Raw genomic sequence first — 19,344 nt, forward strand, 5'->3', positions numbered from 1 at the left:
TCCAGCATGAAAACTCAAAACATGTAACTTTAGAGCACACTTTCTTGAAAAGTTACTGGAGAATACATTTCAGCAAAATATGAAATGAATTTAAAAATTGAAGGACATAAGATACTGGAGAGTAATGAAGGGGCATCGAAAGATGTTGATAAAGGGACATTCTCGGACCACTGCAGTGAAGCAGAGTCAAAGAGAAACCCGTCCAGACTGAAGCAGGCATTCTAGGGGCTCTGGAAGAAAACATATAAAAGGAAAAAAGCAAACTGATTTTCTGTATGTATAAAATGTATTTTATATATACAGTAGATTTTATGTATGTATACATACACATATACACATATCACTCAACTGTGCCTTAAATAACACTTATCCAGACATAATAAAGACTAGCTTTTATTTAATATTTTAACATTTATGTCAATATGTATGTCAAACATCGTATATTGAACAGTAATGTATAACATTTTGTTTAATACATTGACATCCATTTATGTTAATTAGGAGTATGGAAGCAGATACGTAGGTGGGATGTGGGATAATGGTGGTAAAAGAGAGATAAATATACTATAAAACAAAGTTGACAGATAATTCCTAAAACTAAGAAGTTAAAAATAGCAGTATATATACGTTTTAAAAAATATGAAGCGGTCCCTGTACAGATGCCAAAATAAATACAGAAGTAAACATTGAAAGGAACAGCTAAGAGGGTTGGAAGTGCTTGGTCCGTGGGAGTGAGAATTGGTAGTGAAAAGGGATGGAGCGCGATTTGCCATTTTTCATTATAAACCATTTAGGAAAACATAAATTTTGTGCATGAATTACTTTGAAAACTTATTTAAAAATTTGGATCCTGGACTTACAATGTGTATGTTGTATTATCGGTATTAATTTCTGGCTAATTTCCAGGGAGAATAAATGAAATAAAATCAAAATCTGTTGATATATTTTAAATAGATTGTGTTCATTTAAATCAACATTGCTTTTACAATAGTAGAATTTTGAAAATATATTCCTGGTTTACAATATCATTTTTATGATTTTCAGAAAATCACAAATCAAATCATAACACCAGCTTCATTCACGTTCTTTGATTTAAACTCTATTTAATAGTTAGCTTTAGAGTTTATTTCTGTAACATCTTTTGTGGTATAGGCATTTAGATTCTTACCATCCCCTGACTGTGATACGTAGTAACATTTAGCTTCAGATAGTATATGTGACTAAATCTTAGCAATCACCCAAAATTGTCTCATGGCAGGAAGAAAGAGTAGCCTATGTATTTGAAGTTATTGAATTACATAAAGTGTTATTTCTTTCTTAGATATGGAACAAAACAGGTGCAAAAAATTCATGTGTGGACATGATGTTGAAGCAGGTTATATTAACCTTTTCAACAGGACATTTGGGACAGGCAGTTAATCTATGAAGCCATCAAGTGGAAAAAAAAATCACAATCCTTACTGCTTTATTGAAAAACTGTCTAAAATGATATGTATCTGTATATATTTGGGTGTTAAGAAGTAAGACCCCTTTTGAAAATTAAAATGGTAATATATTAACCTTACTTGTGAAAAGTGGCCCTAACGGATTTTTCCTACTTGATGGAGAGTGTTTTCTCTAATGTGTCTGTTGTGGTGAGACAAAATCCCTAAATTAGGTACTCAACTACAAGAGAACGTAGCAACTCTAGGACTCTGCAGAACTGCCTGCTTATAACATTGTTCGTGAGAGTTGTTATTTGAAAACAATTATTGGAAACCTTAAATAGGTAGGGATTTGTATTCCATCAAATGAAAGTCTTGGTTTTTATGTGATTTATTCCTTATTTCAAGGTTTCTCTTGATCATCTGGACCTGAAAGTTCTGCCTCAAAATAGATGGGGCCTGTTCTGAACTGTTTTTTTTTTTTGTTGTTGTTGTCCTTTTTTTTTTTCCTTAAAGATTGGTGCAGGCTATTATATCATGTTACAAAGATGAAGAAATATAATTAAACACTGGGGGAGGTGTACTCATTGTCACTGTAAAGACTGAAAAAATCTTTTTAATTGAGAGGGAAAACTAACTTCATTTCTTGAGAGAGAAAGAAAACATTTTGTGGGAATTAAAAAGAAAATAAAAAGGATTGCCATTCTAACTGGCGTGAGATGGTATCTCACTGTGGTTTTGATTTGCATTTCTCTAATGACCAGTGATGATGAGCTTTTTCTCATGTTTGTTGGCCACATAAATGTCTTTTGAGAAGTGTCTGTTCATGGCCTTTGACCACTTTTTGAAGGGGTTGTTTGTTTTTTCCTTATAAAGTTGTTTTAGTTCCTTGTAGATTCTGGATATTAGACCTTTGTCAAAGGGATAGATTGCAAAAGTTTTCTCCCTTTGGAAACAAAATATAAATAAATATGGTTTCTTAAAAAAAAAAAGAAAAAAGCAGTTAACAAAAATCTAGAGATTATCTGAAAGGCAGTTGGAGGGCAACGCTGAAAATCCGAAAATTATGAGAACTGTTATGCAATTGCAAAGTCTAAATTAAAAATTGGTTAAAAAGTTGGGATTGACCTGTGGACTCTGGTCTTCATGTTTCTGTACCCAAAATACATGTAGTATTTCATGCTCCTCTAATTTAATAAATGGTTCTACACATCAGAGTAATTCCATCAGTGAAAAAAATAGGATTCATGTTGTTTTAAAAGGAGATGTTCAGGTTGAGCCAGCGAATGCTCTTAATGAACTTTTTCCTTCATGCACATTTTTTTTCCAGGTAAATGAAAGATTCAGGACCTTTTTCCTGGTATCTGAAACCTGACTGTTGTTTCTGCCAATGGAATGTTGCTGTCTGCTCATTAACTGAGCTTAGGAGTCGGCTTGTTTAAGCTTTAGGGCATATGGAGCCCCCAGAATTCCCAGAGGAGCTCTTACAGTTTTATATTAGCAAACCTCAAAGCAAATGCAGAATGTGGCCTTCCTATGAATTGAGCAGTGGAGCATCTGGGGGCATACCTGGACAGTCATTAATTGGCAAGCTCAATATTCAAATAAAATTGTTAATACTCTTTACCACATTTGGCTCAGGAATGAAGAGAGTTACAGTCAAATGATACCTAAGTGATTTCATACAGTAACTGTTTTCTAAAATATTTTATAATAATAATGTGGCTGCTTTTCAAAGATGATGATTGTTCTGTTCCAAAACATTTGGATGATCTCTAGTACAGAGTTGTGTGATGCTGAATCTATGCCTTTTCCATCCTGGGAAATAATTAAATAAGAAAGTCATGGCTGGAATGCAGTGAGATTCATGCCAGACTTTTTTCCACTTCTTGAGAGCCTATAGAAAGTTTTTGGGTCTCAGTGGAACATCTGTATAGACTGATAGTCTCTTATAATCTCTTTTGTCCAGCTCAAGGATCACCGAAAGAATTGAGAACTTTTAGGACTGTGGAGGTATGCCATTCATACAGCGTTCTCCTTCCCTTCCCTCTTCATTTCCTCCTTTTCCCTCCTTGCTTGGCCTAGATTCCACCAATGTGAAGGAATAGAAATAAAGCAGTATAGGTCTAATTATGCAGAGGCCAAAAGGAGATTTCATATTTGAAATAAATTGGCAGGCTGGTCATGGCAGCTCATGACGGTAATCCCAGCACTTTGAGAGGCTGAGGTGGGCGGATCACTTGAGGTCAAGAGTTTGAGACCAGCCTGGCCAACATGGTGAAATCCTGTCTCTACTAAAAATACAAAATTTAGCTGGACATCGTGGCATGCATCTGTAATCCCAGCTATTTGGGAGACTGAGGCAGGAGAATCGCTTGAACCCAGGAGGTGGAGGTTGCGGTGGGCTGAAATTGCACCACTGCACTCCAGGCTGGGCAACAAAGTGAGACACCATGTCAAAAAAGTAAATAAAATAAAATAAATTGGCATTCACACAGAAAGACAAAAATCATATGAGTGCTTAGCATCTGCACTGACTTTGCTAATCACCTGATATTCCCTATTATAGTGAAATAGCCTAGAATGCCCATATGACTGCAAACTCTTCCTAGCTGGTTCTGTCACTCATTGCCTCAAAATTTCTTTTTAAAATGTAACTTGCGTTTTTTTAACATTCCTCCCAGGTGAGTCTTACTTGACCAATACACAAGTTTAGAAAACATGGGCTTTTTAAAAGTACAACCTTAGTATTTTGGCATATTGGAAATCAGGGAATATCAAAATATGCATTAACGTGGTGAGATGAGGAGCTTTATTCCATGATCCTGTTATTTTCTGAGAGTCTAGGTCATGGAATCAATTGAAGGCAGAATTAAGAAGACGACGTAATATTGCATCTCATACATTTTTAGTGAAGGACTCATTTTCTTGCTCCAGGTTGCACCGAGATAACACTTCTTGGTATAGTGGAGTTCGAGTGGACAGAATGTTTTCTAAAATCTTGGCAGGAGAAAGTTGTTATATTCGTTTTATTTTACCTTGTGCTGTAAGGGATCATGGCTACTGGGAATAATTAGATCTTACTGTACTAACACCTTCCAAGTAGAGTATTTTTGAGAGGGATATGTGTTTGTATTGCTTTTAAAATACCTCTTTGCCCTCAGAATTAACACTGACAAGGAGCAGCCTTTCAGAGGGAATGAATTACCTGAGTACTGTTTTCACCTGGGATTGCTGTTTATTAATATTTATTCATGCTTTTAGTAGAACAAGAATCAGAGTTCTTGCCCATTTCCAGAGTCATCATTTAAATCAACAAGAGCAGTTATAGGTGAATTTAGAACATCCCTCAATATAATACAACAAACACAAAGCGTGTTTGGCTCAGTAAAACATATTTTCTTCCATTTTTTTTCACCTAACTTGCACCTTTTATGAAATTTTACCATAATTTTTATCTTTGAAAGAGAAATTTGTCTGTGTATTTAAGTAGAGACATATCTGTTTGAAACTGGCTTTAATCTTTCTGATGAAAAGGGCTTTTGAACCAATATTTATGTGCTATGACTTCATGTCAAAACACTAAATGAAATTTCTAATATTTGCTAATAACTATCATAACAAGAAAAACATGACATTGCAAGTTGAAGTGTCTCAGAATTACAGAAAGACAAAAAATACCACATAATTATAATAATACTAGTATTTGTAATGTGTAGTCAAAATATAATGCATCACAGCCTAGTTTTTAATTTATTGTGAGACCCTTTTTTGTCACAGTCTTCAACAGGCTGAACCTTTTTCATGTCTGGATCATGTAAGAGTGGTGCCATTTTTTCCTTTCACAGACAGTAAAATGTCACTGGTAAATCATTACCCTCATCACCTCAAATAACTCAAAGTATGCCTGTCAAAATGCAGGAAAGAATTCACATGATTACAAATAGGCTTATGATCACCCATCTCGGGAAACAGTAAGTAGTGCCAAGTAGACAAGCACACCAGACTAATTTTAAGCCAGGAAAGGAGTCAGCTTTCACCAGGTTGAACATGTTGTTTGTTGGACATGACAACAGTCCTCCAAATTCCATATTGCACAGGTGGTGCCTTTGATTTTTCTCATAGTGATTATAGAGATATATTGAGTCTCAACAGTTTCCAAACCAGCCTTTCTTATAATCAAACATGCATATTTGTTAGAAATCTTGGAAAACTTGAAATGTCCAGAAATGTGCAGTTATTTGGACTCCCTGAGTTTATTTTTTTAGCCAACTAGCATTCCAGTCATAGTCATTCATTGTCTTCATTCCTAAGCCACATGACAAAAGCCGCCGGGGATGATGCTGTATCTAGTTTCTTGTACTATATGCTAATTCTCTTTAAGCCAGAATGTTGCTCACTGTGCCAAGCTTATAGCTCTTATTTGGTTTTTCCTTTGCATAATTTCTTCAGTTAAAGATTCAAGTGAATCTCAGAGTGGATTTATATGCCTGTTTGGAAAAGTCAGTGACTTTTCCATTGGTAAATGTGCCCTTTCATTTGTATGAGAAGCCAAAAGCAATTAGTATTCTAGTTGAGTCCAAATTATAGGAAATGATATAAGCATATGGCCAAATATTCTTTTTATGCCAAATTCTACTTACTAGTTTTCACTTCCAGAGTCAATACAGAAATCAATTCCATTGAAAAGGAAAATGCAATAAGAAAACCCTGTACCATATAACTGTAATTATAGATGAGCAATTTCTTTTGTAAAAAGAAAAAAAGAGCAGAAATATAAATAGCAGCTCCCTTATAGATCATTCAACAGAACGTGAAATAGCTATGCAAACAAAATGGCTACGTTTTCATTATTCCTTACATCCCTAACATAGAAATTCACAAAGGATTTGAACATTCTTTTTTCCTGATGAAATCATTGTGATATGTCATCATGGTGGTGTATGTACAGGAAGGGAAAAGCCTTGTAAATATGTTGAATAAAGCAGTAATTTAGAAACTGGATGCTTTTCCTCCAACACATTGATTTGATCATTAAAGCTTCCGTCTGTGAGCTGGTATAGAAGATACTGAACTGAGCTGCCCTGATGTCTTTGGCTCTACAGACACTACACTCTCACTGTCCACATTACTTGTTTAATGACCTGATTACCAATACCTGCTTCATATGAATTTTACTTGAACATGCCTCAGTATTGTTGATTTTGTATGAAAAGCAGAGAATTATTTGAGACTGGTTTTCGTTTTTTTAAACTGTATTATTATTCCAAGACGGTTTTTGCCCTAAATGTACAATTCAAAATTATTATAATGCTGTGCTTTTGTTGGTATCCAGATCGTGAAAAGCAGTTGTTTTATTTATACAGTAATTAGTTGAGAGGATTTAATATGTTAAATAAGGTGCTGAATTTTTGTAGAGTTAAGTCCTAGTGACTTGAACCTTAGCATTCATATTCAAATCAAGGAAGTTAATTAGCTTGTTTGCTAGCACCTTCTTCACCCTTGTGGAACCCTTCAATCCCTTCAATATATGGTCATTTCACAGACTTTTCAAATGCTTTCTTCAGAGAGGAGGAAAGCCTGGTGGTAATTAAGTCTGAAAACAGAATTGCATATTCACTTCCAAAGGTGCATGTGGGCAAATATTATTTTTATAAAAAAGCCTTGAATCAAAATCTCATCATAAATAAGGTATTACCAAAAATGTACAAAATGAACAAAAATGAGGTAAATGAAGGAAAAGCATAAGTTTGAACATTTGTAGTGTTTTAAAATTTATTTCATTAGGTAAAAAAAAACTGTTAGGCTAAATGGGTTAATTCAGTCACTCTTTAACCTTTATTCTTCAAAGCAACATGATTCATTCACATTTATCCTCTTCTTAGGAGGGAATCCAGCTTGGATTCATGCCAACACATCTAATTACTTGAACAGGGAATCTTCAAGTAGAATCTGGTGACTAACTCCACAGTTTTCATCAGGCTCTCTATAGAGCTCATATCCCAAAGGGTTTAGGACTGTGTTCATTACCAATAGAAGATTGAGGTATTGACAATAAGCCACGTTATTACCAAGTTCATAAATTCATCAGCCCATATTCAGTGTCAGATCTAACATAAACCTTTTCTGAAAGAGTTCATTATGTTCTCTCTCAAGTTACATGTTTTGTGTTTTTTTTAATTTTTTTTTTTAATTTTCACTCACTGAGGGGCCTTACTAGTCCTTGTGTCCTGAACTTAGAAACCTAGATGTCTGTTATCTTTACCTTTTCTTGTTTTATAACTCCCAGCCTCCAATCAATCATCTATGTTGTGTGGATTCAGCACTATGCATAGCTCTCAAATTTTGCAACTTTTTTTTAATCTTCAAATATCCTCTTCATTTCTCACTGAGATTATAGAATTTGCTTCCAAATGGATCTTTGCCTACAATCCAGGACAAGTGATTTTTCTAATGTACAAATCTGATTAAATCACCCCTCCTGCTGTTTAAAACCTCTATGCCTTCCATCTGTTCTCTAACAGATATATTACTAAGTGGCACAAACACAAAAATTCGCATGATGTAATGTGTGACATAAAGAATGGAGACAATTTGATGTTTTTATTCTCTTTCTGTTATCACCTTTGTGATTAATTTCTAGCAATAGAATGGCCTATGTTTTAATGTACCATGACTTCTAAGTGACAATTCCATGTCAACACAAATGAAAAAAGTTTGTTACATGAGAAAGAGCTAAAAAGCCAACTTGTACTGCTAGGACAAGATTGTTGCATGTCATGATTTTCCAGAGAAAGTCATGTTTATTTGAGATCTTAAGAGACTGCCATAAGATAGGAGAAAGAGTGCTCTAAGCAGAAGAAATAGCATATACCACTAATTAAAGTCTGTTGCCTGGCAAATGTCTATCTCTGACACTAAGCTGTTATGTTTTTGAGGTTAAGGACAATCTTGTATTAAATGTTTAATGTATACTCATGGAGTTTTCAATATTTGTGGTGGATTGAATAAAAATGACCAAAATTGATCTTGAGAAATAAATATTATGTTTAAATTCCATATGAACACAGATGAAAAACAGTTTGTTACACAAGAAAGAGCTAAAAAGCCAAGTTGAGATTGTTTCATGTCATAATATTCCAGAGGAAGTAATGCTTTTTTTGAGATCTTAAGGGGCTGACATAAAATTGCAGAGTGTTCCAAATAGAGGAAGTAGCATGCAAGATAAGACTGAGTTGACTGAATTAATTATTATGTTTGTAGACTGGTGCCTGGACTGGATTTAAAACTATAAATTTACAGCTTGGAGATGGGAAATTAGTTGATTATTTACAAGTAAGTGTGTCTTTCTCTCTTTTCCCCATGAAAGAACATTTTATACTAAGCTTCTCTTTTTATGCTCATTATTAGCAGATAATACCTTGTGTAATAAGGACTTGATGAATTTTGATCAGGCTTTTGGCAGTATTGAATATCTGGGAACATTTGAATACTCAAATTTTAATATAAAATATCAAATGTTATGAAATACAAAAGTTTGAGTATTAAAAAATTAATAATGTTTGCATCTTCATCTTTCAATGTATCTACTCCTAAATGAATCAATCAATTATTTAAGTAAACAAGCATTTTAATAGCTGGGTGTAGTGCTATATTCTGAGGGAAATGAAGACAAGGGTCCTTCTTTTACAAAGCTTACAATGTATTGTGGGTGTCAGACACATGACCCTGAATTATAAATTAAAGATGATGACCTTGAACTTTGAAGTGTAAACTATAATTCCAGGCAGAATAGAGCAGGGCATAATAATAGAGATACAAGTAATGAGGACAAAGAAAATTTATCAGTCTTATCGAAGAGACTCAGAAAGACTTTACGGAATAGTTGGTTTCCAAACTATACTTTGAATGATTGACATTTTCATAGGAAGACAAGATTGGGAAGGCATTCTATACTGATATAACAAAACAAACAAAAGCATGGAGATGTTAGAGTATATAATGTGCTTAAACACTTGAGACTAGTGAGATCCAAGAGGTTGTGGAGCCACATGATGGTAAAACATCAGTTCTTATGTATTGACCTAGTTTTATAAATTTAAGAAATAAATGTGAGATGAATTAGAGAAAATAGTGTAACCATCTTTTTTAAAGAAGACTTTGGTAGAAGAAGAGTAGAGCATTGACATACTTGGTGGGGGATCTAGAGTAAAATATTTGTGTTTATTTTGTTTAACCACATGCTCTATCTGCTGGAAAACTATTTTTTAAAGGAGATTTTACAGCACACTCAGAGGCTAAACAGAATGTCCAGTAGATCAGAAAAGACAGAGGATGCGGTTGTGAAAGAAATTCCCATAGAAGTCCATGGTCTGCTCAAAGAGGGTTGGATCCAGAGCACGGGTTGAGGGATTTGCTTTTGCAGCAGCTGAGACATTAATACCTGAGGGAAGTCAGAGTTAAAGTCTACAGAGTTAGGGAGTTTGCAGATTTGGTGGTGGGAAGACGTAGAAGTTCTGTGATGCAATTTTAGAGGAATGTAGGTCGTCAGATCATGTTCTGTTCTTAAATCTCTCCTCAATGATGACTGTTGTCTCCTGCAATGCTCAGTGGTGACATGTTCGAAGCGGAGGATTGGATGCACCAGTTGCATATAAAATATAACAAGCCACCTAATAACTTTCCCTCTTGCAATTCAGAATGGTTTTACATTCCCATTGCCTTGATTTAAGCCCTCATTATTTCTCTCCTGGATTACTTTAGTAACCCTCTAATTGTTTTCCCTGCCCTGGTCTCTATAGCCAACTCTCCAGACCATAGCCAGACTGATTTTTATAAAGCACACCTTATCACTTACCTTACTACTAAAGAAAATTTTTAAAAAACTCTTCAATCCCTATAAGATTGCATTCATATTCCCTACCATGGTACCCAAGACCTTTCCTGCTCACCTTCACCACCTCCTCTACCACTTCTTCACAGCTATGACTCTTGAGAAACTCAAGCAGATATGCTTGTGGTTTTCCTTAATGCCTTGTGTTGTTTTATGGTTCCATGCATTTGCCACATGCTCCCCTCTGTCAATAGTGACAGGGGTCCCCTGGTATATGGGTCGAACTCCTTATTCTAAAATACAATGAACACACATGTCATCTCTTCCAGGTAGCCATTTTGTTTTTTTTTTTTTTAGACGGAGTCCCACTCTGTCGCCCAGTCTAGAGTGCAATGGCACGATCTCGGCTCACTACAACCTTCACCTCCCGGGTTCAAGTGATTCTTCCGCCTCAACCTCCCCAGTAGCTGGGATTACAGGCATCTGCCATCATGCCTGGATAATTTTTGTATTTTTGTAGAGGTGGGTTTTCACCATGTTTGCCAGGCTGGTCTTGAACTCCTGACATCAGGTGATCCACCTGCCTTGGCCTCCCAAAGTGCTGGGATTACAGGCATAAGCCACTATACCTGGCCCCACATAGCCTTTTTGATAGAGGTAAGAAATTTTCCCTTTGTGCTCTGGCAGTACCTTTTCTCAATTGTGTTATAAAATTGATTGTGAAGCTCTGGAAGTCACAGATTAGATTCTCTTTCATCTGTGTGTCTCCACATCTAAGGTAAGTGCTTAGGAAATAACTTTGATCAAAGCATAAACCAGTGAGTGAGAGAATTTGAGAAACTGAGGTTTTCATGTGTCTAGTGTGGGCACCAGGATACCATTCAGTAATAAACACATAAGGAGTTTTAAATTTGGGTTATAGGGAGATGAATGATAAGGATGACTAAACAAGCAAGTTAAGACTTTGATGAGTCATGGCCCTTGAAGAGAATGGAAGAAATGTGGAAGAATAGGCTGGGTCAGTAGCTGAAGGACATATAGGTGTGATGCCGGAGGGTGTTACAACAATTTTATGTCTTTGTCTCTTCCCATTGGCCTTATGCTCCTAAGTTTTCACCATACATTGGGCGAATTTTCAACCGTGTAGCTAAATTAGTATTACATTAGCTCTCTCTACTCAGAGACAGATTTGTATTTTATCCCAAAAATGTATAAGATATTTAATTGCTACCTAGTATTTATACATGTTGATGGGGTATATGTGATATTTTGATGCATGTGTAGGATGTATAATGATCAAGTCAGGATAATTAGAATATCCATGACCTCAAGCATTTAGCATTTCTTTGTGTTGGGAACATTTCAAATCCCTTCTAGTCACCTTGAAATGTAAAATACATTGTTGTTAGCTATAATTGCCCTACTGTGCTATTGAACAATAGAACTTATCTCTTCTATCTATAGAACTTTAATTTTTCCTTGCTTTAAGAGATAAAATATTTTCTTGTGAGAAAACCAATTCTGAGTGTTTTTGTCTTTATTAGAAATTTCTACTTTTATGCGACAAATACTGTCAACCCATTTTTACTGTAAAAAATTTGTTTTTTAATTTGTAAGATTTTCAAAATGTGGCTTTATAATTCTGTGTTTAAAAATTCATTTAATTTTCTGCTCTTGCATTAATATGCTTAGGATAATGGCCTCTAGCTGCATCCACATTGCTGCAAAGGACATAATTTTCTTCTTTTTTCAAGGCTGCATAGTATTCTGTGGCGTGTATGTATCACGTTTTCTTTATCCAGTCCACCATTAATGAGTGCTTACTGTGATTTCATGTCTCTGGTATTGTGAATAGTGCTGCAAGGAACATATGAGTGCATGTGTCTTTTTGAATTATTTATTTCAAATTATTTATTTTCACTTGGGTATATACTCAGTAATAAGACTGCTGCGTCAAATAGCAGCTGTGTTTTAAATTCTTTGAGAAATCTCCATATTGCTTTCCACAGTGGCTAAACTGATTTGCATTCTTACCAACAGTGTGTAAGCATTGTCTTTTCTCCACAGCCTCATCAGCATCTGCCTTTTTAATAATAGCCATTCTGACTCATGTGAGATGTGATCTAATCATGGTTCTAATGTGCATTTCTATGGTGATTAGTGACGTTGAACATTTTTTCATGTTTGTTGTCCATTTGTACATCTTCTTTTGAGAAGTGTCTGTTCATGTCCTTTGTCCATTTTTTATTTGGATTATTTGTTTTTTGCTTGTTGATTTATTGAAGTTCTTTGTAGATTCTGGATGTTAGACCTGTTTCAGATGCATAGTTTGCGAATTTTTCCCCCATTCTTAGTTGTCTGTTTACCCTGTTGAATTTCTTTTGTTTTGCAGAAGCTTTTTAATTTAATTAGGTACCACTTGTCAAGTTTTATTTTTGTTGCAATTGCTTTTGGGGACTTAGTCATAAGTTTGTTCTTACTCATAAGTGGGAGCTAAAATTGAATGCACGTAGACATAAAGATGCAAACAATAGACACTGGGGACCACTCTAGTTGGGGGAGGGAGGAGGGAGGCATGGGCTGAAAAACTACCTATACGGTACTATGCTCAACAGCTCAGTGACAGGACCATCCATATCCCAAACCTCAGCATCATGAAGTGTATCCATATAACAACCTTGCACACGAACCCTCCGAATCCAAAATAAAAAACAAAAGTTCTTTTTTTTTTTTTTTTTTTTGAGACGGACTCTTGCTCTGTCGCCCAGGCTGGGCTGCAGTGGCCGGATCTCAGCTCACTGCCAGCTCCGCTCCTGGGTTTACGCCATTCTCCTGCCTCAGCCTCCCAAGTAGCTGGGACTACAGGCGCCCGCCACCTCGCCCGGCTAGTTTTTTGTATTTTTTAGTAGAAACGGGGTTTCACCACGTTAGCCAGAATGGTCTTGATCTCCTGACCTCGTGATCTGCCCGTCTCGGCCTCCCAAAGTGCTGGGATTACAGGCTTGAGCTACCACGCCTGGCAAAAGTTCTTTTAAGTGTAAAATGATAAACATAGTTGTATCTTTCGTATCAGGAGAAAATAGTGAATGATTGAGGAACTTTTTATGATTGCTTTTCAGAATTATTGTTGTTATTTTGCAACAGTAAAACCATCTTTACAAAGAAAATCTTATGAGGAATTTTAACTGATAAAAGAGACAAAGCCATCCTGATGTGTTTGAAGGTGGAGGTACCAAAGGGGCAGACCTGCTATTAAATGTTAACTTTATTCTATTTGGCACAGAAATCTTTCAGGAACCTCAATGGATCCATCAAACACTGCAGAACAATTTTGATGAGACATAGGCCTACAGCAGTACTAATTTGAATAATATAGTATCTATTTCCAGACCAACATTATGGGGACTGTGGCTTAGTCATCCCTCTACTTTACTTTTTAGATAGATGGCTGGTGATGGAACAGAGGTAGAACTGAGGGTGAGGCCAAAAGTTTAAATATCTCTATGAGGCTGGGCCCAGTGGCTCACACCTGTAATCTCAACACTTTGGGAGGCTAAGACAGGATTGCATGAGGCCAGGAGTTTGAAACCAACCTATGTAACACAATGAAACCCCATACTTACAAAAACTAAAAAAAAAAAAAAAAAGCAGAGGGTGGTGGCCCACATCTGTAGTCTCAGCTACTTGGGAGAGTATGAGGCTGCTGTGAGCTATAATCGCAGCACTGCACTTCAGCCTGGGTGACAAAGGAAGACCCTGTCTAATAATAAAAAATAAAATCTCTATGACATAAAGTGCCTAAAAATATTATTTTTCTTTCTTGAAACCCTTGGGATGCTTGTCTTTTATAAGAACCTACAATGTAGGTGAAACCCCTGACCTTCAAAAAACTAGTGGGCACCAGTTTGGTATGTATGAGAAAGAAGGCAGAATGTGGAGAGAAACTTAAAATAATTAGATCCCAGGCCAGTCATTTACACATTTATTTCCAGTACTGTGAGAAATAGGAAAAAATAAGAACAACACAGGGTCAGTCAAATTGGCCTTTCCTTTATGTGATTATGGTGATAGTAGGTAGTATGCCCTACCTTGGCAAAATCAACAGGTGGCAACCCTATAGTGGTTCCCAAGTGTACTTTCTGGAAGATTACTGACACCATTGAACCCCACAGTTTGGGAATTTTCTTTTCCATACCACCGGTATCAGCAGAGGTATTAGACATAGTCAGCCTCTAGATGCAAGGAATGCAAGTGCATTCTTTCAAAGTTTTCATGTTTTGTGTGCGAGGTGATTGGAATTTTCCGCTTCTATCATGTTGCCTCTTTCTCATGGACTCACTTTATCATTTATCAGCCAGTGGTAACTGACTTTTTATACTCTACTCGTAAACGTTGGTCACTGGATTCTGATGATCGTTACAAATAGAAAAACTGTGTGTGTGTGTGTGTGTGTGTGTGTGAGAGAGAGAGAGAGAGAGAGAGAGAGAGAGACAGAGACAGAGACAGAGAGAGAGAGAGATACTTGTGCTTCATCAGTGAATATCTGAGCTCTAAGTGGTTGATTGGAGTTTGCAGTTCGGCTAAGGCTATTCATAAACCCTCTACTTCATGCCTTCCTCTGCTAATGACAAGAAAGCTAAACAGTTAACTCTTCATTTTCCTCCAGTCCAGAGCAGTTAGTTGACCCAGTTCTGACCAGGGAGATGTAAGCAGAGGCTGCTGAGTGATGCTTAAGTTAAATTTTTTAAAAGGAACAGACCCTGTTGGCATTCCTCTCTATCCACAGACCTTTACCTGTCTCCCCCATCCCCATGGAACATAGATACTAAGCCAAGGAATACATTAGCCCTCTGTCACCTAGGGGTGAAAGCCAGGCACTGATGATGGCAGCTAAGCAAAAAGAGGAAGGAGCATGTGATGGCAGAACATTCTAAAAGAGCAATGCAATGCTGGGCCTCCTGCTCTTGCACTTTTTGCTGTGTGAGACCCATAAAATTATTTATCTGTAAGCAAGCGTTAGCTGGGTTTTCTGCTAATTGAAGCAACATGGAATTCCAAACGAAAACAGGGTTCAGTTGGGCTGAAAGTTAGATAACAATTTTCACAAAAGTGAAAGTTTAATTTTTTAATTATGTTTCCCATATTACACATTTTATATTTTACGTAGTATACAGAATGTTTTTACTTGACCTATTTTATTTGGTAAGGTCTCAAAGCCATTTCAACCCTCAATTCGCAGCAAGTATGCATATTTATTGCATAATTAACATAAACTCCACTTGAGGAGTGGAGTAAAAACATGTTTGTGGATGACAATCTGCATTATCGAGGATGTTTGTAGTTATCTTACTCTAGATCTGAAATCTAGCGTTACGCTTTCATGGATGAGGCTCCAAATAACTGCCTAATTTGATTCATTTATTATAATTTTGGCTCTACACTGGCATATCTCTCTCATTGTCAGAATAATTGGATCCAGAAGGCTAGCTATGCCCATGAGATCTAGGGGAAGAAAGTTAAAGTGATTACTTGGCCTATTTCTCTTCTAGGCTTTCAACTTGATGCATCAAGAAATTCTTGTGGTCCACTCACAGTCCAGTTCAGCTTGCTAAGCACATTGGTGTTGGGGGTCCAAGACACAAGTGGCAATGCACAGGGCCATTGTGCCTGTGTGCCCTCTGCACAGCCCCCATGAGGATTATTTGTAGAAGAGTTAGTTAATAGGAGAGTCGGGGATTCTAATGTCTGCCATAATTTGTAGAGTATGGTGAAGACGGGCACAAAGGACTAGAATTTGGGAAGCAGAATCTCTTAGGAATTTCACACTACAGGAACAGCTGTACTTTCCTATTTAATGTTCTACATGCAGGGAACATGGCTCTTGTGCTGAAAAGACACTCAAGTTGGCAGGGATGGGAATCCATTTTCCGAGCCAGAACAGACTCTGAAGGAGCACCTGTATATCTGCTGGGTAACATCCCACAGGCAGTGAGAAAGAATCCAGCCTTGGGAAGGATGGCAAGTTAAAATATTGAAAGGCCAGAAAGGTCTCACATCAAAATGAGCAAAGTTCCATTGTGCATGTATTTGGACTTCCTGACTAGCATGGTCTTTACTATGTTGGATTATCTTTTCTGTTTTGCTGACCTTTAGCCAGGGGTGTGGGGCAGGCATGTTTTTCAGCATTTATTATGAGAAGCCAAATTTGGAAATCCAGAATGTCAATCATAGGGAGGTTTTGTTATAAAGGGGATTTTCCTCACTTATTTATTGTTAATTTATTTGTTACAACTCATAGTCCAAAATGGACTTTAAGACAACCAATGTTTGGAATTTCTTGATGCTGAAAAATAACAACCACCACAACAACAATAACAATAACAAAAAAACCAAAAACAAACAAAAAACCAGTTAAATAGAGCCAAAGGAAACTCTGTAAGCTCTCTTGACTACTGAGCCTGATTACTTACATGTGAACGGAGAATTGCTGTTTGGATTTTGAAAGGAGAACTCTGGGAATTGAGGGAAAAACACAATCAATAAAACATTATTATTGAAGTCAATACAGAAACTGGGAAACTGCAAGCAGAGAGGCAGGAGACTTACAAATTCAGAAAATAGGGCTCTCCCTACTCTGACTTGAGTGGTTTGAAGTTGACAAAGCCCAGATGAAAAGACAGGGAAACATTTGAGAGGACCAGGACAGAGAAATGAGGGTCACATTCTGATGCAGGTGGAAAGGAGGTTCATCTAGGCATGTTTATGCTATTATCAAAATTGGAAGGGTTGCTTGCAGCCCAGTGAATTTCACAGCGGAGGAAAGCAGAGTCTAAACGAGAATCCTGACATCGCAGTTTTCTCATGACCCCTTAGGAAATGGACTTAGAAGGAAGCAAGAGTAGAACAGCAAGTTCTGAAACCCATGGAGGTGGATTCTTCTCAAATCTGGAAATAAACAGAGGATCTTCTTTTGTAATTGGAAATTATAAGCTGAAAATATTTCTGAGCATTATAATTATGGAATGGCAGAACCGATCTGACTTGGCATTTTGGAGATAAATACTGAAAAAGCTAAAGATTGCGATCATAGAGAATATAAGGACCTGGAATTTAGGGGCTCACACATTATAAATGTGGATTAATCTGCTCATGGGAGAGAGAAGAGTTTGGAACAGAGACTTCTCTCAGTTCCACATTGAATTCCAAGAATAAAGGAAAAGACTTATTGGAGTAGTATACTAGGTAAGAAGCTGTGCATAATCTCATGCATACAAATAGAAGCATTCTGCATATGTGACTATTATCTCTCATTGACCTCAAACAGAAATGTGAGATATGTTGGTCTAGACTTTAAGATAATAAAGCCATGCTCAAATTACAGGCTGCTAAACTGATCGTGTTTAGTGGTTCTGAGATTTGCCTGTGTTTCCAAATTTTGAGTGTTATTTATATGTATTTTGACAGCTCCCAGGAACTCTGAACAGATTGTGCTCAATTTGGAGAAGTCCATCATAACTTCAAATGGAAGTGTTCAGGGCTTCAGTCATCCCAGCTTCTGTTCAGGAAGAGACCCAGACTCCATCCAGGAATGGGGTCAGACCCTCGTCAAGCTGGGACTGAGCCATGTAATAAGAAAATATTTTCAACTGGTATTTGGAGGATGCCTACACTGTGTCAGGCATTATTTTTTTATTTTTTATTTTGTCGTTGTTATTGTTGTTTTTGAGACAGAATTTCACTCTTGTTGCGCACACTGGAGTGCAATGGCACGATCTCGGCTCACCACAACCTCCGCCTCCCAGGTTCAAATGATTCTCCTGCCTTAGCCTCCCGAGTAGCTGGGATTACAGGCACCTGCCACCACACCCGGCTAATTTTGTATTTTTAGTAGAGATGGGGTGCTGGTCTTTAACTCCTGACCACAGGTGATCCGCAAGCCTCAGCCTCCCAAAGTGCTAGGATTACAGGTGTGAGCCACCATGGAAGGTATTGAGGAATATTTTAAGCAACCATAGGGATTTTTGAATTTTACTTTAATAAAATAGGGAGATATATGAGAAATCTGAGTGAAGGGATGACATGATTTGACGTTTTATTTATTTTATTTATTTTTGTATACATTTAAAGAGTTCAGTGTGATATTTTGACATATGTAAAATGTCATGTCATTAAATCAACATTATTAGCCATATCTATCATCTGGCTTACTTATTGTTTATGGTGAGCCATTTGAAATTTGCCCTCTTAGTTATTTTGAAGTATATAATATCTTATTATTGACTATAGTCACTCTGGTATGCATTAAATCTTTAAAAATCTAGTCTTCTTGTTTATCTGAAACTTTGTACCCTTTGATTAGCAACTTCCTCAAATAACTAAATACAGAACTACCGTATGACCCAATAATTTCAGTACTAGGTATATATCCAGAGGAACTTAAAGCAATATGCTGAAAAGATATCTGAACTCCTGTATTCATTGCAGCATTATTCACAATAGCCAAGATGTGGAAACAACCTATGTGTCTATCAGTAGTATGAATGATAAAGACAATTATATATACATATTATTATATATAATTATTATATATAGTATATATAAATGCTATATATGTATGTGTGTATATATATATGTAAATGCTATATGTGTATATGTGTGTGTGTATATATAAAAATATATATATAGACAGAGAGAGAGACAGATTGAGAGAGAGAGAGAGACAGAGAGCGAGAGCATTTCCCTGAATATACGTATTCATGGAAATGTTCAAGGCTTCAGTCATCCCAGCTGCAGTTGTTCAAGAAGAGACCCGGACTGTCCATCCAGCCTTTAAAAAGGGGACATCCTACTTTTTGCCATACCATGGATGAATGGATGAATCTGGAGGATACCATGCTAAATGAAATATGCTAAGCCAGGCTCAAAGAGACAAATACTGCATGATCTCACTTCTATCTGGAATCTAGTAAAGTTGAACTTAATGAAGTAGAGAGTAGAATGGTGGTGACTAGAGGCCAGGGGTGGGAGAGTTGGGAGGGAGGGAATGGGGAGTTGCTTGTCAGAGATTTGATGTATTTTAAATGGGTA

Source organism: Chlorocebus sabaeus, chromosome 18, assembly GCF_047675955.1.
Source record: "Chlorocebus sabaeus isolate Y175 chromosome 18, mChlSab1.0.hap1, whole genome shotgun sequence".
In the NCBI taxonomy this organism is placed as follows: Eukaryota; Metazoa; Chordata; class Mammalia; order Primates; family Cercopithecidae; genus Chlorocebus; species Chlorocebus sabaeus.